The sequence below is a fragment of the Balaenoptera ricei genome, chromosome 1 (genome assembly GCF_028023285.1).
Source record: "Balaenoptera ricei isolate mBalRic1 chromosome 1, mBalRic1.hap2, whole genome shotgun sequence".
Lineage (NCBI taxonomy): Eukaryota > Metazoa > Chordata > Mammalia > Artiodactyla > Balaenopteridae > Balaenoptera > Balaenoptera ricei.
In genome coordinates, this window is record NC_082639.1 from 152,283,309 (window position 1) to 152,294,665 (window position 11,357).

The following is an 11,357-nucleotide window of genomic DNA, read 5'->3' on the forward strand; positions in this document are numbered from 1 at the left end:
CAGACTCCTACTCACCCAGCCATAAAGACTAAAGACCTACATGTGAAAGCAAGCTTGCAACTTTGAGAAGAAAATATAGGAAAGTACATTTATCATCACCAAGTAGGGAAAGATTTCTTATATAATATACAAACATACAAACAACCAAATAAGGGGTATATATTTAATTACATTAAGACAAAAGCTTATGCACAAGAAAAAAGACATGTAAACAAAATGGAAAGAAATTACACAACAGGAGAAGTTATTTGCAATGCATATAACCATAAATAGGAGATAATTTAAGATGCAGTAATTACACAAGCTTAATTCTTTCATCACAGGGCAATAACACTATTAATAAACAGAAATTAAAACAAAATAACAATTAAAGTATAAGAACATGGCAGTTAGAAGATAACTAATATGAGAACACCCCATATTAAAAGTTATGAAATGTTATTAAAGTATACTGAAAGGGGAAATTACAGTCTTCATGTTTTCATTATTTTCAAGGAAAGGAAAAATGAAAGTCTTCAACCCAAGGATTTATAACAACAATAAAATCCCTTAAAAATCAAGAGAAAGAAAAAGAATAAAGGCAAAACCAAAACTAAATGAATTAGAATATAGGAAAGTTTATAAAATTAATTCAAGAGCTTATTTAAAAAAAAATAAAATAGGCAAACTTTAGAGAAAGTAAAGAAGAAAAAAAACCTGTGAATAATAAAATTAGAAATATAAAAAAGGGATTCAACATCAGATGAGGAGGATATAGTTTAAAATAAGAGAACACTTAGCAAAATCATAAGTTATAAGTTTGAAAACATAGATGAAATGATCTTCTGGAAATACACACATTACAAAAATTAGAAGTATTAAACCTAAATACAGTAATCACAGCTGAAGAAACTAAGGGAAGAAAAGAGCAAAAGAAATCCCTCCAGAGGAAAAATGCCTAGGCCTAGAAAACTCTATAGGGAAAATCTTTCAACTCTTAATGAATACATAATTACTATGCTTTAATAATTACTTCAGAACATTGAAAAACTTTGAAAGTCTATTTAATTTACTTCACAGAGATAACCCTGATGTCAAAACCTGAAAAAGACAGCTCAAAAAAAGAAAATAATAAACCTATCTAAATTATGAACATAGAGAAGAAATCCAAACAGACAACAGAGTATCAAAAGAATATCCCCCAAAGGATTTAACTTAGAATGAAAAGGTTTTACATCTTAATATTTGAAAAAATCCAATAGTATAATATATCCACCAATTTAAAAAGAAAATCCAAATGAGATTCTCTCTCAATCCAAATGAGATCCAATGAGCTAGTCCTTATTAAAAAAATGATCATAAGTTTAAGAACTCCTTCTTAACATTAACAAAATATTTATTTCAAACAGTCAAAACCACCTGTGAGAATGAAATACTAAGGCAATATTATTAAAATCAGGAACAAAGCAGGGATACAGTTTATTGCCAACTTTATTTGATTTTTAACTGAAAGTTCTGACCAATTAAATAGTATACATACTGGCAGAAAACTGCTAAATATACAAAAGAGACACAAAAGTCAGTAGCTTTTCTGTATTGAAATGCTATCTAGTTAGAAAGTATAATAAAAAAAAATCAAACTACAATAGTAAAAATTAACAGTGATGACACGGAAAACCTCTATTAAATGCCTTGGAATAGCTTTAATGAGAATGTGAAGGATCCATATAACAAAAACTACAGAATGTTACTGACAAATACAGAAGAAAATTTGAATATTGTTCTGTGGCAACAGTGTCAGTATTTTTCAAATTAGTTTGTATCTCAATATACTTTCAACAAAAATCTCAATAAGATTCTTTTAGAATTTGACATTATCATTCTAATGTTTACTGAAAGAATAATTAGGTATAAACAGCAAAGAAAATGTTGAACATGAAAAGGAATGATGGGACAGTGGCCCTGCCAGGTATTAAACAATTTTAAGAAGCAAGTATCAATAAAACTGTGTGGAACTGCCACAAGAACATATGTATAAATGTTCAAATCAATCGCACATAATAGATATTCTGAAACAATATTATACACAAGAACTTAGTCTATGATAAGGAAAGCATCACAAATCAGTAGGGAAAAAAATTATTACTTAATAAACTATACTGGGTTAATTGGTTATTTAGAAAAAATAAATTTAGAGATTTACCTCAAATTATAATAAAAATAACTTTAGATGGATTAATAGGTGTAATTAGATATAAATACAAAACTATTAAAAAGACTAGAAGCACATGAAAAAATGTTCAGTAATTTTAGTCATCAAGGAAATGTAAATTAAAACTATAATAAGCTACCACTGCACACCCAACAGACAGACTAAAATAAAAACATGGACATCAAAAGTTGACGAGAACACAGGGACTTCCCTGGTGGCGCAGTGGTTGAGAGTCTGCCTGCCAATGCAGGGGACACGGGTTCGAGCCCTGGTCTGGGAAGATCCCACGTGCCGCGGAACAACTAGACCCGTGAGCCACAATTACTGAGTCGGCGCGTCTGGAGCCTGTGCTCCGCAGCAAGAGAGGCCGCGATAATGAGAGGCCCGCGCACTGTTATGAAGAGTGGCCCCCACTTGCCACAACTAGAGAAAGCCCTCGCACAGAAACGAAGACCCAACACAGCCAAAAATAAAGAAAGAAAGAAAGAAAGAAAGAATGCACCTGCCAATGCAGGGGACACAGGTTCGAGGCCTGCTCCGGGAAGATCCCACATGCCGCGGAGCAACTCACCACAGCTAGAGAAAGCCCGCGCGCAGCAATGAAGACCCAATGCAGCCAAAAATAAATAAATAAATAAATTTATAAAAAAAAAAAAGTTGGTGAGAATACAGAGCAACTTAAACTCTCTTGCATTGTTGGTGGGAGTAAAAAATGATACAACCACTTTGGAAAAAAGTCTGTCAGTTTCTTATAAAACTAAGTATATGTGTATTCTATGACTCAGCAATTCCACTCCTAGGTATTTCCCCCAAAGAAATGAAAGCATATGTCCACACTATGACTCAGCAATTCCACCTCTAGGTATTTGCCGGAAGGAACGGAAAGCGTATGTCCATAAAAGTACATGTACAAGAATGCTCATAATGGCCCCAAACTGGAAATAGTCCAGATGTCCATAAATAGAGGATTGATAAACAAACTGTAATATAGGCACATAATGAAATATTACTCTTGACAACCAAAAGAAACTTGAAACACACCAACACAGATGAATTTTTAAAATATTATGTTGAGTGTTAGAAACTTTACACCAAAGAGTTCATGCTGTATGATTCCATTTATATAAACTTCTAAAACAGGCAAAACTAATTGACAATGAAGAAACTAAACACTGTGGTTGCCTCTGGTGTAGAGTGGGAGTGAGGATTTATTGGGAAAGGACCCTCCGGAACTTTCTGGCATGATGCTAATTTCTCTCTATATATATACTTTAATAGCTTTATTTAGATATAATTCGCATGCCATACTATTCACCCACTTAAAGTGTACAGTCCATGATTAATATTATGTTAATATGTTAATATTAATGATTAATATATATTCATCAATATATGCAACCATCAGCTCAAAAAAACCCCGTACCCTTTGAATTTCTAAATTTTGGTAGGTTTATGCCTCTGTCATTTGTCAAGACTCACTGAACCATCCACTTAAGATTTGTGCATTTCACTGTAAATATGTAATATACGTAAACTTTACCTTTGAAAAAGGAAATACGAAACAATTTTCAAAGTTCTATGTGGAAAGGGTCATTCTTCAGAAAAGAAAATATTGATAGATTTGATTACTTTAAAACTAAAAACTTTTGTGTGTCAAAAAATATATAAATATAGCCAACATTAAAATACAAATATCAAGCCAGAGGATGATTTTTCTTTTTTAATATTAGAAAAGGAGGGTTTTGTCTATATATTTGTTACATGCATAAAACATTCTAAATCATTGCAAATATTAAGATACCAACAAATGTGTGGGCAACGGCTCTTAACAGAAAGTTTATAAATAGGAAATAAAACCTAACAAACAGGTGGAAATTTCATGTTTACAGAAATTAAGATTAAAATTAAAATTATATCAAGAGCAATATATATATATCAAAGGCCCTAGAAGTTGTATACTCTTTGATTTATTTTCCTTTGAGAAATATATTTCTTCTCCTTTGAAAAGAGATATTTAAAGTGAATAAGAATGGTTATGCACAAAGATTTAGCTACAAGAATATTTATTTAATAAATTTAATTTATTACAACACCATTTGTAATATTGACAAACCTGATATTACCCAAAAGTTTAATATAGAGTACTAATTAAATAAATTACAGTACAAAGATAATAAATTAACTCAGCACTCCTGTACAACTATTTAAAATGATGTTGTAAAATACTTAATGATGTGGAAATATGTTTAAACATATTGTAAACATCTTGAGTTTAAAAAAAAAGAAAAGAGGCCCAAACTTCCTTGATCCTGTTAGGCTAACCCATTCCCTTAATATCTGTGCTGTGGACACACAGGCATTTAGCTCCTGTCAACCTCCTCCCTTCTCTTCTTCCCCATTTCCCTTTGGAAGCTGTTCTGGGAAGAAGAAATAGGCTGGTATCAGAATTGAGGGAAAAAAACATTTTAAAAAATGAAAAGAGAAGGAGTATAAAACACTGTTTTGGTTGACCATTTTGTTTTAATTGGGAAAAAGTATATGTGTACATGTTAGAAACTGAAACAGTCAAAAAATGCAAATGATGAAAACTCCCTATCCAGTCCTAGGTGCCTTAGTTAGTTTTTCTTATCTTCTTCTAGATATATTTTTTAAGAAAGATATCTACGAAAAGGAACAAACAAAACACAAGAAAGAGGAAAGAAGGAAGGGAGGGAAGGAAAAATAGAGGGAGAGAAAAATAGAGGGAAGGAAGGGGAAAAGATATAAAGGGGGAATATGGGGAAAAATTAGAATGAGTTTATTCTATGAGGGGTCTAAACAGCTGAAGTTTATTTTAGAATATACGTTAAACATTTGGATCTCAAATGTTCAGCAACCTGCTACTAACTTAATAACACTATTACATGAATATTAAATTATTTACAAATATTTATAAAATAAATCAAGATCAAAAGTGAAGAGCCTTGGGCTTCCCTGGTGGCACAGTGGTTGAGAGTCTGCCTGCCAATGCAGGGGACACGGGTTCGAGCCCTGGTCTGGGAAGATCCCACATGCCGCAGAACAACTAGGCCCATGACCCACAATTACTGAGCCTGCGCGTCTGGAGCCTGTGCTCCACAACAAGAGAGGCCGCGATAGTGAGAGGCCCGCACACTGCGATGAAGAGTGGCCCCCACTTGCCGCAACTAGAGAAAGCCCTCGTACAGAAACGAAGACCCAGCACAGCCATAAATAAATAAATAAATAAATAATTAAAAAAAAAACAAAAAGTGAAGAGCCTTTTTACTTGAGATGCCTTAACGAATAGTGACTGTGTCATCCAAACCCAAATTAGGGTTCCTAGCCTGGCAAGCATTAGTGTACAGGAACAGTGGAGTAGAGCATGTGAAATCAAGACTGTCCTGGACTTGCAGCTCTGATAGAAAGAGCAATGGAAGTTCAGAACCTTAGAAGCGCTCCCAGCCTGGATTTACCCCACTGGAGAGCGTGTCTAGGGCAGAAGCACCAAATGACAGCCACTGGGAGCCCACATGTTTTCTTTCCTGGCATCATCTTCATATGTTAGGTATAGGACCACATATCCTGACTCTGTTTTACAACCATTTTGGATTGATTAGACATGAATGTATTGGTTTATATTTACTGTTTGAAGTAAGCCTAACAATATTATTTCAATGGGTGGGGAGAGGAGAGATCAGTCAATCCAGATAGTCCACCAAAAACATATCTGGGCTTCTCAGTTGAGGGCAGGTTAGGATTCTTAGTGTGTGTCTCTCCCTGGGGGCCACCCCGTTTTTTTCCATGATGCAAATGTAGAACATTCAAAGGTAGTGTAGTCAAGGGATGAGATTTGATAAAATTAATTTTTACTGCTTCATCAAAGACATTCCTGAGTGAACAGAAATATTTCTGTGTGTGATCAAGCTTGGTAGCTTAAAAATAATTAACAATTTATTTGCAAACAATTTATTTATAATTAGTTTAATACATGTTCTTTTTACATTAGGAAAAAAAAAAAAACCCTTACAGTATTGACCATTCACCATGAGAATGACAGTTGTTTAGAAACCGTTAGACAGTTTATGAGATGAGAAGGAATGCCTGGGGGGGGGGAAGCAACCTGGGAACCAGAACAGAAGGAAGGAGTTAACTTAGGGATGGAGGGAAGAGGGAAAAGAAGGAGACAAACGATCTAGAATCTGAAGCAGGAACGGAAAGAACAAGAGAACAGAGCTATCTTGAAGTCCTTATCAGAATTTGGAAATCTGTTCTCGCATGTAAAATCAAGTGAGTGTTTTTCCCATTAAAAAAAAAATAGCAGGGGGCTTCCCTGGTGGCGCAGTGGTTGAGAGTCTGCCTGCCAATGCAGGGGACACGGGTTCGAGCTCTGGTCTGGGAAGATCCCACATGCCGCGGAACAACTAGACCCGTGAGCCACAATTACTGAGTCTGCGCGTCTGGAGCCTGTGCTCCGCAGCAAGAGAGGCCGCGATAGTGAGAGGCCCGCGCACCGCGATGAAGAGCGGCCCCCGCTCGCCACAGCTAGAGAAAAGCCCTAGCACAGAAACGAAGACCCAACACAGCCATAAATTAACTAATTAGTTAATTAAAAAAAAAAAAAAAGCAGGATTAACCTTTCCTGATTTCTCCTTTTCTTTTGTAGCTTTCAGCATGTATCTGAGTGGAACTTTTATTTTTCAAGGGTTTATCCAGTCCAACTACTTATCTTTCACCTGCCATCACAATGTCCCAGACTAGGTTGACTTTATTGTTATTACACCTGCAGTGATGATTTCAGTTCAAGGTTCAGCAGGTGAAATTAAGCCTGACAATTCTCCTGATGTACCTCCAACATATAAACAAGTTAAATTTACTGCCATGTTTTTGAGTGAGCCTTTTTTAAAGGAGTTTCTGACTTCAGCGTTCTACTTCCATCTGATTTTAGCAGTTAGTCCCAAGGATGTGAGCAGTTATTTTTCCTTATTCGTGCTGTGCCTCAGTAGATGAGTCTCTAAGCATGGCCCCACTTGCTGAGCCCCCCAGCCCTGGGCAGAAGGAACTAAAGGCAAGAAGATAAAGTCAAGAAGACCAAATAAACAGAAGAACAGAGTTCTGATGTCCAAAGCTTTTGTCTCATTTATTAATTCTGCAGATACTTACTGAGCACTTACTATACACAAGCTCCAGGTTAGACACTGGGGGTACAGTGGTGGGCAGATACTGTTCCTACCCTCCCAGAGCTCAAGGCTCATCCTCTCAGGCAGGCAAAACAAGTGTTATTAATATTCCCATTATGAGACCAGGAAACAGAGGCAAGGGACAGACACAGCTTTGGAACAGGAATGGAGCTCAGCTTTTCTCTCCTGAGGTCTAAAAGTTGGCTAACGGTATTCAATGGCTCTCAAACTTTTCTCTTACTAATTAGACAACGGATCTTTAAGAAGGTATTCACCACCCACCATGGGCTTTTGCTCCCCATCTAAAATTCAGGAAATGATTTGTATCCCCATTCCTGTCTTAGAAGAAGTAGCCCATTTCTTCACACAACTTTAGACGATTATTATGATGATGATTAATACTGGCAATAAATCGGCTTTAAGAAATAAATTTGCTGAAATCTTTAAATCCATCTTTCTCTAGAGTTGGGTGTATAAAAACTAAGACTATGAAAAAGTTTGCTTTCATATAAAATGATCAGACATCCAGGTATTCAGATTAAAAAAATGCTAGCTCTGGATCCTTTCTCAGGGAACTCTGAGTTCACCTGCCTTTCAAGAAATCTGAATCCTTTCCAAAGAAGAGGAACCCAGAAAGAAAGGTTCTTTTCCTGAGAGCATTTTCTTATTCCTTCACTCCTTTCAGCTGTTAGCAGCAGCTGGTTCCCTCAGTGTGCTGAAATGCCCGCTGCCTTGTAAACATTCTCTCTAATACCGCGCATTACTCATAGTTTGAAAATCACTTTGACTCCTGAAACATAATTATGTTAATGTCAGATGAGTCAGCAGGGGGACAGCACGCTGCTCCTATGGCAGCCGCGCCTCCTCCCAGCCTCTCAGCGCCTGAGGCTTCAAAAACAAAAATTTCAAAAAGAGAGAAACGCCCTTTTGGTGGGAGAGAAGAGAAATCATGAATATGGCTCAAAGAACGGCTTCAAAGGAGTCGTCGATTTCATTTTCGCTGCAACATGAAAGGGAGAGTCGAAGTAAAATCGCCAACCCTAGGTTAATCCGTTTACGTGAAGAATAAACAGGAATTTGGAGAGTTTCTCTAGAAGAGCTGTGATTTTCCCGCAGGGATGAGTTGAGACAGGTCACTCTGGTGAATATACAGCCGTGATGTTATTTCCAGGGCTCCCCTTGGAGCTGTTTTCACACCCATAGGACGTGATCCCGGGCAGCCCAGGAGGTGCGCGGCGCAGGACTATGACCCTGGGGCATCCATAGGAAATGGGAGGGGGCTCATTCGTACGCGGATTCCAGACCCTGGCCCGGGTCCCCTCGGCCTCTTTGCTTTGGCGCTGTGCCCACCCCAGCAGCGCGACCCCTCAGAGAAGAGTTTGCAGCCACTCTCTTGGGCTGTTCTCAGCATCGCTTACGACCTCTCAATTGTTTTCCGTCCCCCAGCTGCTGGGACGCGAAGAGGAACCGAGTAGGACAGGGTTGGAGGTTTCAGGGCCTGGATTACCACACCGCCACCTCCCCCTTCTCCCAGACCCGGTCACAGTGCAACCTGCCAGTAACCCCAACCGACCCCTTCTCAGCCTGCCTTCCCCCTGGGAACTCAGGAAATCATTTAAATACATTTACATGGTGCCTCCCGAAGAGGCTTCCAGGTTCATTATCTCACCCATGTCTCATAAAAACCCCTATTTTTATTTTTTAACATCTTTATTGGAGTATAATTGCTTTACAATGGTGTGTTAGTTTCTGCTTTATAACAAAGTGAATCAGTTATACATATACATATGTTCCCATATCTCTTCCCTCTTGCATCTCCCTCCCTCCCACCCTCCCTATCCCACCCCTCTAGGTGGTCACAAAGCACAGAGCTGATCTCCCTGTGCTACGCGGTTGCTTCCCACTAAAAACCCCTATTTTATAAGTGGGGAAACTGAGGTTCAGAGAAGGGGTGTCCTTGTGCAAGGTCGCACAGCGCGTGGCAGAGCTACACACTCAGACAGTGGGGCCCTTTCTACTCCACCAACAACAGAACAGGGAATCCACACCTAGAGGACTGGAGAATGCCAGCTAGGGTTAAAGGACCCCCCCCCCCCCCGAGAGTACATACCTTTACAGACAAGAGGAGTAACCAAAATCTACAGAGAGGCAGTGACTTACCCAAGGTCACAGGCTCAGAAAGTGACAGAAGCAGCTGCCAAACAGGGTCTCCTGACCCCTGGTCCAGGGCTTTTTCTCTCCAGCCCCATTATTTCCTCACTCTGGACTTATTCCAGTTTAGACACAGGAAGAGTCCGCTCTCCACAGTTAACCTAGGCATCTACGCTGCTGATACAAAGCATTCTATCCCCAAAGAACAAGGCCGCGCAAGAGGCAGAGACGTCAAGGAGGAGAATTCACTGGAAGGAAGGGGTTAACCACATCCAGTGGCTTTCCATTATGGCATGACTGATCAGTACCCCAGATTAACTACGGCACTGATCAGTGGTACCCTCAAACCATGGCTTCATCCAGGCTCATTTCAAAGACTGAGACATCACTGCCTCAGTGGGCTGCTGATTTGGCCCCAGTGTAGTTATGTAACCTGGGAGGGTAAAATGCCTAATCCAACCTAGAGATTCTGCAGCACCCTAATTCCAGGGCTTTTAATCACCTACCCTCGGACCACTTCTTTGGGTGGCATATAGATATCATGTGATGGTGCGCGGAACTCACTTTCCCACTCCTCTCCAGGGTGGGGCTGACCCTGGCTGTGTTGGGTATCCCTCCAGCTAGAGGCTTCCTGACCAAATACCTTTTTCCCATGGCATTTCCCCTGCTTAGCCCCCAAAACAAAGAAAAGTCAAGACTCACATTTTGAGGTGGGTGCCGAAAATCCTTAGGAAGATGTGGAACACCCTATTCAGGGGAGAATTTCTCCACTTGTCATGTCTCCCTGTCTGGTCCCATCCAATTTATCCTTGAGGCATGGTTGGTCAAGAAAAGCTGACCCTGCCCCCTGCCCCCCAAAGCAACCAACAGCTGTTACTATATTGAGTGGCAATATGATGTCATATCATAGGTGACTAACCCATCGAGGCTTCCCTACGAGCCATCATCTAAATATGACAGCCTTCCATCATCCTGACCTTTTCACGGGAGAAAGCTGAGTGAGGGGCTTGATGCTGCGTCCCTGGGCTCAAGGCCACGTCTGGCATTCTGTGGCCAGCATCTGTGACTGAGCATGTGAGAACACACATGCCCACTCCCACACACAGATCCCCTTCCTAGTAGAAGGTCACTTTCACTCAAGACAGCTTTCCTCCACTGGCCTGACTTTGAAATTAGTAACCATCAGAATGTTTAATAATCATAATCATTAAGGGAGGAATTGGGGAGGGGTTGCATATATTTACTTGTATATCCCAAGTACTGGGTTAGACACTTTACATATAGTTTTTCATTTAATTTTCAAAATGCTCTGAGGAAGGCAGTACAATCCTGTGGAGTTAGAGAAACTGAGGTCAGAGGGGTTAAGAAACTTTCCCATAGTTACAGAGCTGGTCATGGTGGTGCTCAGATGCCAGCCCAAGTCTCTGTGACTCCAGTGTGGACTGAACTCTACATACAGAAGGGTGTTATCACCTCACCTGGATTAAAAAAAAAAAAAAGACTTTATTTTGTAGAGCAGTTATAGATTTATAGCAAAATTGAGCAGAAGTACAGAGAGTTCCCATGTGCCCCTTATCTGCCCTTACCCACACTCTCCCCAACTAGATGTACCAGAGTGGTACATTTGTTACAACTTACGAACCTACACTGACACATCATAATCCCCCAAATCCATAGTTTACATTACAATTCACTCTTGGGAATGTACATGCTGTGGGTTTGGACAAATGTATAAAGACACATTTCCATCGTTGGATATCATACGGAGTAGTTTCACTGCCCTAAAAATCCCCCGTGTTCCCCCTATTCATGCCTCCCTCCTCTCTAACCCTTTGCAA

The 11,357-nt window shown here is 39.4% G+C and overlaps 1 protein-coding gene across 1 annotated transcript in view; it reads right to left on the reverse strand.

Moving 5' to 3' along the window:
* Positions 1-10,328, reverse strand: part of ATF3 (activating transcription factor 3) — a 55,318-nt gene extending 44,990 nt beyond the window's left edge. Inside the window, exon 1 of the mRNA XM_059938392.1 lies at positions 10,222-10,328. The gene's annotated coding sequence lies outside the window, so the exon portion shown is untranslated. The remainder of the gene's footprint in view (positions 1-10,221) is intronic.
* Between the last annotated feature and the right edge of the window lie 1,029 nt (positions 10,329-11,357).